Here is an 11,077-nt window from a genome sequence, read left to right as displayed (position 1 = left end):
GTCACCCTTTCTGCCGCATGGCAGGGCCGGAGAGGAGAATGCAGCACACACTCGATGGGGAGCCATGGCTTGGAACAGCCGGGTACCCAGCGATGTGCAAGCCATTCCTATGGAAAAGGACAACTGCACCCCGAGCCCTGGGGCACGGGGCCAATGGAATGCCAAGGCCAGAGTAGAGAGGAGGCCGAGTGGTGACCCACCCGGAGGAGGATCTGGGTGCCCAGTTGGTGTTGACAGTCCCCCAGGCTGCCCAGAGCCCTGGGCAGTGGAGGGCAAGTGCTCAGCCCATACTTTGAGCTCCCGGGGCACTGAGACCCGACAGCCCAGGCCAGCCCCGCTTCCCAGAGCCAGGCCAGGCTTACCTCCTTGTCAATGCTGCTACTTTTGTGCTTACTCTTCTTTGGTGCTTGCCCTGGTCTCACCTTCTTCTGCTGGAGACCTCTGGATCCTCCCTCCCAGTCTTACCTGGTCCCCCACAGGTGCCCCTCCATGTGAGCCGGCCACATCAAGCTGGCCATGCCCACCCTGCCACACTCACCTGGCCCTTTGAGGGCAACCATAGCGTTTGACACCCCTGCTGTACAGTGAAACTGATGAATATATGTGGAAAAGAAAAATAGGTTTTATTATGAATAAAAAGGACCAGAATGTATGGTAGAACTGTTGTACAAATTGGTGTCACGTAGGCTGTCGTGGATATATATGAGAGTTGGAATTCATGGTTATGTTATGCTTCAGTGAATGATGAAAATGTAAGAACCCAATATATATTTTGGGATGATTTGTGCAACATTCTGAATGAATGTGATGTGTGTGTGTTTGTGTATTATTTTGTTAGCTAACAGATGGATCGAGGAGAACAGGACTGAAGAGAAAGTGATAGGGACAATTAAAGACCTAAGTATGAATGGAAATGGTGACAAAGGATCATCTACACACACAAAAAATGATTTGTCTAGATTAGAATACATTGTTTAAACATGAATCAATTTTTGCTTTCATCTGAAAAACAAATAAAGAAACTTTAAATTATGGTCAATGTTGCAAGACAATACCTCCAGTGTTGCTAGTTGCAAATGGAAGATGGGACTGATGGGCTAAAAGCTCTCAGGTTTTCTTTAGCGTCTGTTCTTTCATTTCAGTTGGTGGGAAGTTATATACACATAACTGAGGCAAATATATATACAGTATAAAGTTGGTGAGCAAGAAATAACTGATTTTGGGGGAAGTGACCATCAAGAGGTTTGGGCAAGAGACTGGAGAGAGACGGGGCAAACTATTATTGTATTGAATTAAAGCAACTTAAATTTTATTTCAATGATTCAGTATGATCTGTCTGTCTGTCTGTCTGTCTGTCTGTCTGTCTATCTATCTATCTATCTATCTATCTATCTATCTATCTATCTATCTATCTATCATCTATCTATGTTATGATCCTCACTCAAATACTTCTCTTACGCCATATGGAAGTTGCTCTGGATTGAGGAAAATCTATCTATCTGAATAATATTATAAATTTAATAATTCAATTTAACCCTCAGGATTTGGTAGTAAATAATTAAAATGTTTTTTTTCAACTTCTTGGTTTTTCATTCCGTTATTCTGCTGCCCTCTGCTGAGCAAATGATATAATCATATTCATTTAATTTTTTAAAATCATCTGCTGAAGAAATAACATAGCTAAGGATTTCCAAATCTTTCCTAGCTATTTCATTTCTCCTTCTTTTTAAGAAATTGTAAGAAATTTAAGAAATTTGTATTACCCTGTCCCCAAAGGCAACTGACTGTTTTATTGCCCTGAATGGCATCACAAATTTTGGTGGAATATAATCTATTTTATGAGATGCTTTACAAGCCAAGGTAAATGTTTTCATCTGTAGAACTGAAAACCGAAAAAGCTTCAAAACATTATTTTTTATTTATTATAACGTCTCTTTCCTTAAATTTATTCTCAGAGCAAGCCTCATAAGGCTTGAAAGTCTCAAAAGCAGAGAAATGTCTTAAGACTTCCATTTAGTTTTACTAAAGCTTAGTAAACAGGAAATAAATATTTAGCTGGCTGTATATCTCAGCTTGGAGAAAGTTAGATTTTGTAGATATCTTTCTGATTTCGAACAGCCCTTATTTATCCAATTTCTGTCACATCAGGCAGTCCATTAACTTCAATCTGAAACTCTATATCCCTTATTCTTTGAGTGAGCAGTTGTTTGGCTTAAAAATATCAACAACAAAACACAACAAAAAACCTAGGAATGGCACAGGAAGGCCACTTCTGCCCTACAGCCTGTTTCCAGGGAGAATTTTCTATTAAAACTAAAAGAGTCAGTCCAACTGGGAAGAATTGGATTTTCAAACAGTAATTTGTAATCCTCTTCCAAGTCCTTACCTGAACTGGAGGCATTATTGTGTCAAGCCTTAACTGGGTGTTTGCTGTTCCATTGGGTGCAACAAGGTTTGATCTGAAAAATGTTTTTGTACTGTTTCCAGTACTGTACTGTTCTTCACACAAATTCCTGCTTGTGGCCCGTAAAGAATCTGGGCCAGTGGTTTGGCTTCAAAATTTTTTAATACCAGTGGGATTAATTGTCCTCTGCTTGTATAAAGGAAGCAATTAATAGCAATTAATACCGTATTTTCCGGCGTATAAGACGACTGGGAGTATAAGACGACCCCCGGCTTTTGAGAAGATTTTCAAGATTTTTCGTCTTATACGCCGGAAAATACTTACATGCCAGTTGCCAAGTGTCCGACACAAGCCTGATTCAGCCCCGTCTGATGCAGATGGTGCAAAGCCTCCCTTTTGAAGCCCAAAGGGGCTTTTCCTTCCACCCACCCTTTGGAATAAATGCAAGAGCTGCATTCACACGATGCACTCTTCCAGGCCAGACTCTGCAAACGGCACGCCAGAAGCCGCAACCACTGTGGGAACTCCGAGTCCCTGCCTTTCAGCAGCCTGCACGGCCGAGCGCAATCCAGCTTTGAGAGTACATTTGCAGACAGAGCAGCCGCCGCATCTGGAGCCAAGCCCCGCCCAGGAGGCGGTCGGCCAGGTGGGCCCGGAAGACGCGCTGGAGAGCTGGGCTTGGGGCGGCCATGCCGAGGCCGGCTGGCAAGGGCCGCTTCTTGGTCTGTGGGCGAGAGGGGGCCAGGCCGCCAGGTAATGCTGTCCAGACTGCCGGGAGAGAGCGGGTAGCAGGGCGTGCTCTGCTTATGCTCAGATGCCACTTGGGTGAGGGGGAGGGGCTTCCTGCTGCTCCCGGGGTCCGGCGTTTGCAAGGGGGAGGGGAAGGGGCTTAGAGGCTCTTGGGGGTGGGAAGGGAGAGTCACGTTGGAGGGGGGACTGGACTAAGGAGGCTTGAAGTTGCTTTGCAAGAACGGGGGCGCTCGATTGATTTATGTACTATTTTCCGGCGTATAAGACGACTAGGTGTATAAGACGACCCCCCCCAACTTTTGAGAATATTTTCATGGGTTAAAAGTCATCTTATACGCCTGAAAATATGGTAGTCCTAAAAGCTAAATGCAGTACATCATTCTTGTGCATTTTCCACATGCTTTTAGAATAGAATACCATCCCAAGGTATTTAAATGCAGTAATCTGCACTAATTTGTGTCCTTCCACTCTCCAGGACCATTGGTCGATTCTCTTAACAAAGGCCAGAATTTTAGATTTATCAAAAGAACCAGATGATTTTGTCTGCAGTACCAAAATATATTGCTGCTATTGTTTTTTTTTTCAGCCATACAGAGATTTATGAAATTATGGCAGTATCATCTGTGTAAAAGAGTATAGGGAGTTTGCATCCTGCTAGTTTAGGTGAATTGAAATCCAGATTATGAAATGAATTTTGCAACTGTATATGTCATTTTAGGGACTCAGATAATGGATATAAAATCCATCATAGTGACCTGGTCAGTTTTTAAATAGAGCTGAATTAATCTTGTCTAACTTAACTTAAAAGATCACATTGAATTGTTTCAACTTCCCCACTTTACAAGAACATATTATTTGAGGAGCTGACACATCATTATACCTACTTCTAAAATTGCTGAGGAAAGAACATTGAAATAGGCTGTGGTGAATGCTCAGAGAAATTTGTAATAAACAAGTATAGTTTGCAGGCAAGTATCTTAGGGGATTTGTTAAGGACCTGTAAATCCTTGTCTGTCTTAGCTCATTTTGGATTTTCCTCAATCCACTGCAACTTCCACATGGCCTAGGACAAGGGTGTTAAACTTGCGTGCCCTGTCATGTGACGTGACATGACGTGTCATGCAGTTTTGGTGTGAGGCATCCAGCCCATGGGCTGGCAGTTTGACACCCCTGGCCTAGGACAAGTATTTATAATTGAGTGGGGATCATGATATCAGAGACATAAGCAGCCACTGTTCAATCAAGTGGATGTATGCTTTATTGTCTATGTCAACAACAATGCCTGCCCTTGTACCTATCAGATTATACTGATCTTTAATCTCTCTATGGAATATAATTATTACCAGATGCCTTGGTTTAACTTGGTTTAATTCTCTTCATAGTGGCCCAGAAATTAAGACATTTAGCTAAAAGTTCTAAGGAAGGGTGATCGGCACAAGGTTCCCCATACATTATACATCCTTGCAGGAATACGCTAAGTCTTATGAGATAGAGTGGCCTTTGCTTAATCCACTAGAAAGATGAGGACTCTTTGGCTTTTACAGTATAAACATCTCTTGTCAAGTGGATTCAGAATAACAATAATAGAGTTGATATGGATCATGGAGGTATTCTAGTTTAACCCCGCTACTCAAGCAGGAAACCCTATACTATTTCAGACAAATGGTTGTCCAATATCTTCAGTGATGGAGACCCCACAACTTCTAAAGAATAGGGTTTGAGACACAACAGGGGACTTAAAGTATGTTCCTGAGAAAATTGGTCTTAAGCTTTTCTAGGGGACCAAAGAGTTACATAGACCTAAATTGGGCACCGTGTAGCAGTTGAAGTAAAACTACTCCTTTTACGACAGTACATTGAGAATATATTAGCAATTTTTATTTTTACTCAGAGATTTCAGGCTCATAAATTATTGGTTGCCAGTTCCAAGTCTTTATTTATTTAAAGGATGTATTCTTTCCCAAATATGTATTACTACTATAATTTAAGACAGGATATTTGGTATGGTTAAAGTAAGGAAGGAAAGAAGGAATAGAATAATAGTTACACTTGTGAACTGTTTTGTGATCCCCAGCTCAACCTACTCAATTTCCTTTGTGCTTATGAGAAACATTCTTGAGACATTTACAAGTTTATCAGCTACTTGCATCCCACAAAAAGAATGTTTGCTGGCAGTAGCTATGTGGCTGATTTCATTAGATCACTGTGGATAAAATGTTTTGCAATGCTGGACCAATACATTCAGAAAATGCAAGGACTATCCAATTAAACAGATACCTCTCCCTATTAGTTCATCTTTAAAAATATGGGAGTTCACATTTTTTGATAAATAAGACAATGATTTGTATGTATTCCTTCCAATCCACTCCATAGTCTTTACTTGCTGTTACCAAAAGATTTCGCCAGAGGCCGCTGTGCATCTTTGTCAGCCAATTTACCAGAGGCCAACAATCATTCTGCTCTGAGGTTCCCATGGACGCTGGCTGCTAGGCTTGGGTCACATCTGGCAGACACAGGAAACTGAGTTCTTGCAGATGTTCCTGGAGTGGACAGAACATGACAGGGAGGCTGTGACCTAAACTACCAGTCCTTGTGGTTCCATGTCATGGGGAAGATGTGTGTGGCTAGTGGGAGATAACATTAGGAGGTGTTTTGCTTGGCTGGTCTATCTCTCTCATGTCCCGTTCTCACGACTGTGTGTTGCTATTCCAGTTTATACACTTCCCACCCCTTATGCCACACCAGAGTAGCTGTGGTTATGGCACTGAAGCATGAATCAAAGGACCCGAAATATCATCCTCCTTTGATACAGAAAGTGAAAGGATGACGTTGAACCATTCATACTCACCTGGCCTGATATTAGTATGCTTTGGTAGGGGCAAAAAAAGGGGGGGAAGGGGGAGAAGTATTTAATGCCAGCCAGAGCCAAGGATTGAAAGGTAAGAAATTGGGCAAGCAAGTTAAAAACCTGTTGTGTGAAAGTGTGGTGTATACTCTGGAAGCACATGAAATACAATTCATCTCAGTGCAGAGGGTGCATTTCTCTCACTAATGTAGTTCTGGATTGTACATATAAACTGTCTGCACTCCAGGTAATTCCTGGCTGTTAATATATCTGGGGGTTGGGCAGCTGCTAGTACTGTAATCAAGCAAAGCGTATAAAGTAACTCGGATACAATTCTGTACTCTGAAAATCTGTTGACCCGCCTGGAGGGTACAGTGAAGAAGGGATTTTAAGAGTCACGAATTGCACGGGTGCCCTTTGAAAATAGCCAAATGGGTTCTAGGTGTGGACAAAGGGAGAGCCACTCTTCCCCACTTAGACGCAGCCATGTGTGAGAAGTTTGGGTGACCAACAACCATTGTCTCTTGACGTAGACATGGAATTGCACGATCCAATGCTCTTGTTGCCCTTGGCCAGGAAAAGATGCACATCACACACTTCAGCGTCATCTTGATCGTGCAGAATCCGTTGAAACTTATGAAAGTAGGAGCACAAGGCAGGGTTGTTTAAGGGAGCTGTATGGGCAACAGTTTATTTTCAGAAAGAAAGGGCCTTAGTTTTGGTCATAACCAGGGCTTTTTATGTCATAGAAAGCTGAGAACGGAGTTCCGGCACCTTTTTTGAATGGAACCTTGTAGGGTAGGCAAGGTGGGTGTGAGTTCTGGCACCTTTTTCTTTTACAAAAAAAGCACTGGTCATAACCCTTAGCCCTGAACTCTGCAAAAACATAGGTATTTCTATAACTGTAGTAGAACCCTTTCAGGAGTTCTCTTTCATCCTGGATTTCAAGAGGAGTGACTGCCTTGTTCCTTCTCCACGTAATGCTCCACCGCTGCTTCAGCCCTTCTTTAAAGCCAGTGGACAGAAGACTAAACAACTACAGGGAGGGATCCAAAACCAAGACTGGTTTCAGATCCATGTTGGAAGCTGGAATGGGAAGTACACAACCTTCCAGGGACAACAAACGTAGGATGAAAAAGAGTGAAACAGGAAAGCAAGGGGAGAGTTTGGTTGCATAATTTCCCCAATCATATAACTCAGTGAAATAGCCGGTTGCCATGGAATTTCCTCTTTCAGATTCCCTCTCAGGAGAGGAGAGTTGGGTGAGGAATTTAAAGTTGAAGGTTAAGTTGGCTATCTAGGGTTATCCTCCTGTCAGAGACTGAGGCCTATGTTTGAAGAAAACCCCACAAGAGCCATTCTCAAGGATGCCTCTATTGTAGGCTAACTCTGGGATGAGTGAGAGGTTTTCCAGATCTGTGTTCTTGAAATGGAAGATGAATTATGGCATGGTCACTGCATGGATTAGGTTTCTCTCAAGTGAAATTAGAGGAGATTTGTGGCTGTTTACATCTAAATTTTTCATCTTTAGGTCCTATCTCACTGTTCAGCTCACTGTTACATTATGCATATTTCTGTGATCTCCCCTCACCTCAATCTTAGAACTTCCACCTTCTTTTCACCCCAAAATCTCCACTATTGATGGGTTATCAAAATGCCTACTTTTATTATACTTTCTGCAGTATGCAAAAGAATGCTTTTTATACTAAAATTCCTCTTTTATACGCCAGCTGTCTTTCTAGCCAACTTTATATATTTATTGGAGTCATATTCTACTCTTAAGCTCATTAACTTTTTTCTAGGATATATCAAGTCATATTTCATCTGAAATTCGTAGCATGAAGGTACATTGACAGCTCCTATTGGCAGAGCTAGAGGTTCATGTTTCACTAACATATTCAGCATCTTTAGAAGATACAGGAGCTGAATTGCAGAGGTTGCTATTCTGTTGATGGCAACAGAACAGAACAGAACAGAACAACCCTGCTCATTCTTGCTTAGCCTAAGGCAGACATGTCAAACACAAGGCCCGGGGGCCAGATCCGGCCCGCGAAGTGGTTTCATGCGGCCCGCAAAGCCATCCTGGAAACAGTGAGGGAACGGCCCCCACTGCCTTGGCCCTGGCCCAGAGACCCTCCTTCTGCCAGAGACCCTCAGATCTGTCCCACTCCTGCCCAGGCCCCCATAGGCACCCTTGATGCGAACGATGTAGAGCTGGCCACGCCCACCCAGTAGGCCATACACACTCTAGCCACGCCCACCCAGTAGGCCACGCCCACCCAGGCCACACCCACCCGGCCCCTTGAGGGCAACTGAAATGCTGATGCGGCCCTCAATGAAATTGAGTTTGACACCCCTGGCCTAAGGCTTTTTAGCCAGCCATTTCCACACTAGGGTACAATTTATCAAAAGATGTAGTTTTAATGATGGTGGGTAAACAGGGCAGGGGACCTGGAAAGTAGCTGCTAGTGGGGAAATCCTTTGTTTTACCTAACTTCCTCAGGCAGGAACATAAAAATCTTTTTTTAAAAAAAAATATTCAAGCCCTTCTGCCTAAAGGAGGCCTTGTGCAATCAGGAAAATCCCGAGGCTACTTCAAGACACATTTAAATCAAGGAGGGGGTTTGATAAGTTGTGTAGTAGGTGAATGGGGGCAGATGCGCAACCCCCATCGGAGAACAAGTTTGGAAGCCTTGGACAAATAAAGATGTGGCAGATCAGTGGCTTGGAATATTTTTATTTTATTTATTTTATTTTAATTCCATTTATATCCCGCCCTTCTCCGAAGACTCAGGGCGGCTTACAAGCTTAGCAGTAGCCTTCATTCTATGTATATGCCTGCTTATTAGGGCTTTCATACACCCCCCCAAGCGGCATTATTACAAAGTCAGCTTAATTGCCCCCAACAATTCCCGATTTTTACATTACTCCTGTCATCTCGCGACCTCTTCTCCCAACCTACGCTCTGGCTGGATTTCCGGCTCCCATCTCACTTTCGGCTCATGCTGCAAGTCAAGGCAGCCCAGCAGCTTCTAACTAACTAAGCCAAAACCACTGGAGACGTCAGGACTTCCTGAGTTGAGGAGCCACGCTCGTGTCTCGCTCCCGGCTTCCTGGGCCCTTTGCAGGGGTTATGAGCCCCCCCCCCGCTTCCCTCCGTTTTGGGGGAAGGGGCGCCGCGGCCGCATCCCAGGCAAAGTCCAGCGCTTCCAGGGCGTCTCCGGTCCCCGTGTGGCTCGGAGGAAGGCTGTGCCCAGATAGACCCACCACCACTTTTTCTTCAGGGCTGCCCCCTCCCTCCTTTGTTCTCTCGGCCCCGCCCCTCCCTCACTTTTGGCTTGCCCATTGGCTCATGCAGCTTTCACTCGGGCTGGGGGGACCCGCTCGGTCCCGCTCCCGGAGCCTGGCTGAGATTGGCGAGGCAAGGGAAGCCCGGCGTTGCCTCCGTTCCTTTCCCGCCTCGTCCCGGGCTACGGGCTGCGGCGCGAGGCCGGCACCAGGTAAGCCTTGCTGGCGCGCTTGCCAACCCCGGGCGCGTCCGCTCTTTCCAGAAGTCATGGCCGAGCAGGAGGAAGAAGGGAGGGAGCTGCTCTATAGCCCGGGAGCCTTCAAGCCCGGAGACAAAAGGCGGCCTCTCATGGCCACGGCCGGGGGTTGCCTGAATGGCTTGGCGAGAGACTCCGAGGTCGAAGGCTGCGGCGCTTGTGGCGCCGAGTCTTATGGCGGTGGGCTGAAAGCAAGACGGGGGGGGGGGGCGTCTGCCCAAAAGCTTGCCTCTCGGCCTGCCAGGGGAGATTGCATCATGTCAAAAAGAGTTCCAGCCTGGGCGCGGAACGGCTCTTTTGCTAAATTCTCCAGGCCTAAGGAAGCCTCCCGCCTCTTGCCCTGGTTAACAGGGGTCTTCAAAACTCGGCCCTTTTATGACTCGTGGACTTCAACTCCCAGAATTCCTCAGCCAGGCATGCCTGGCTGAGGAATTCTGGGAGTTGAAGTCCACGAGTCATAAAAGGGCCGAGTTTGAAGACCCTCTGCGCCTGGTAGGGTTGGATTGGCTGGCGGGGGATTTGGAAAGCTGAGCGGCGAGGAAATACGGATGGGCTGCCGCAGGGGATTAGTCCTGCCGAGCGGCCGGGAAGACCGGGTTGCGAGGCCGGGAGAGGTTTTTTTTGTTTTGTTTTTTTTTAGGGAGAAACTTGTTTGCAAGCAGCGGTCTCCAGACTTCAGTTAGGATGGCACCGATGATGCTCCGGCTTTGTGTGCCGCGTCCAAAAGGTTAGAGGCTACGTTGCACGAATCTGTGCGTTACACGTTTGCACAGTAACGTAGCGGAGTCAGATTCGTAATTAAGACCCGCAAAATATAGGTCTCCTACATCTGTTTACGGCAAATGCTGAACAGAGAAGCAAAAGATTGCTGTCAGTTAAATTGGTAGACTTGGAAAAGGAGCGTATTTCCGACTGAAGTTGCAGAGACTTCAGTGAGTCAAACAGTGTATGTTGTGTATGTAAATAGTTAGCAATAAGCCATAAAAGATATTGCAAACACTGTGCAGCTTTGCAAGGTTTAAAGCGGGAAAATAAGGTGCAATCATTGGACGCCACAACCAAGAGCGGGAAAACAGACTGTTTGTATTGGTTACAGTTCAAACGCTTTCTCTATAAAAGGGTTGCAACATTTGACATTTGACAGTTGACTTTGTGTATTCAATAAACTCGTTCAGTGTTAACTACTCTGAGTCCTCGTCAATTCGAACCAAACAACTGGCGACGAGGGTGGGATCGACAGAGACCAGAGATTAGGAAGAATTGTCGTGAAGGCGGCAAAGTCTGAGCGAGTCACAGTCAACCGAGCGGCCGCGGCAGAATAGGAAAAAAAAATTCTCCGAATGGCGCAAATCGGGTCATTGAAGGAATTTGACCCTAACTTCCCCGAAGATTGGGAAGAATATATTGGTCAGGTCGAAGGATTCCTGTTAGTGAACGGAATCACCGACGACCGAAAAAAAGCGGCGGCACTTTTGACAATTTGCGGCACACCGGTCTACAGAGTCGCTGTCGGGCTGTGCCAGCCACAACCAG

General features: G+C 45.3%; 1 protein-coding gene across 3 annotated transcripts in view; it reads left to right on the top strand.

Moving 5' to 3' along the window:
- Nucleotides 1-9,380: 9,380 nt before the first annotated feature.
- AFAP1 (actin filament associated protein 1) overlaps nt 9,381-11,077 on the top strand; it is a 74,338-nt gene continuing 72,641 nt past the window's right edge. For all 3 annotated transcript variants that reach the window (XR_014491969.1, XM_083358334.1, XM_083358333.1), the window contains exon 1: nt 9,381-9,499. The gene's annotated coding sequence lies outside the window, so the exon portion shown is untranslated. The remainder of the gene's footprint in view (nt 9,500-11,077) is intronic.

This window comes from Vipera ursinii (genome assembly GCF_947247035.1).
Source record: "Vipera ursinii genome assembly, chromosome: 3".
NCBI classification, from domain to species: domain Eukaryota; kingdom Metazoa; phylum Chordata; class Lepidosauria; order Squamata; family Viperidae; genus Vipera; species Vipera ursinii.
The sequence above is the reverse complement of the archived record's forward strand: the minus strand, read 5'-3'. Positions and strand labels throughout refer to the sequence as shown.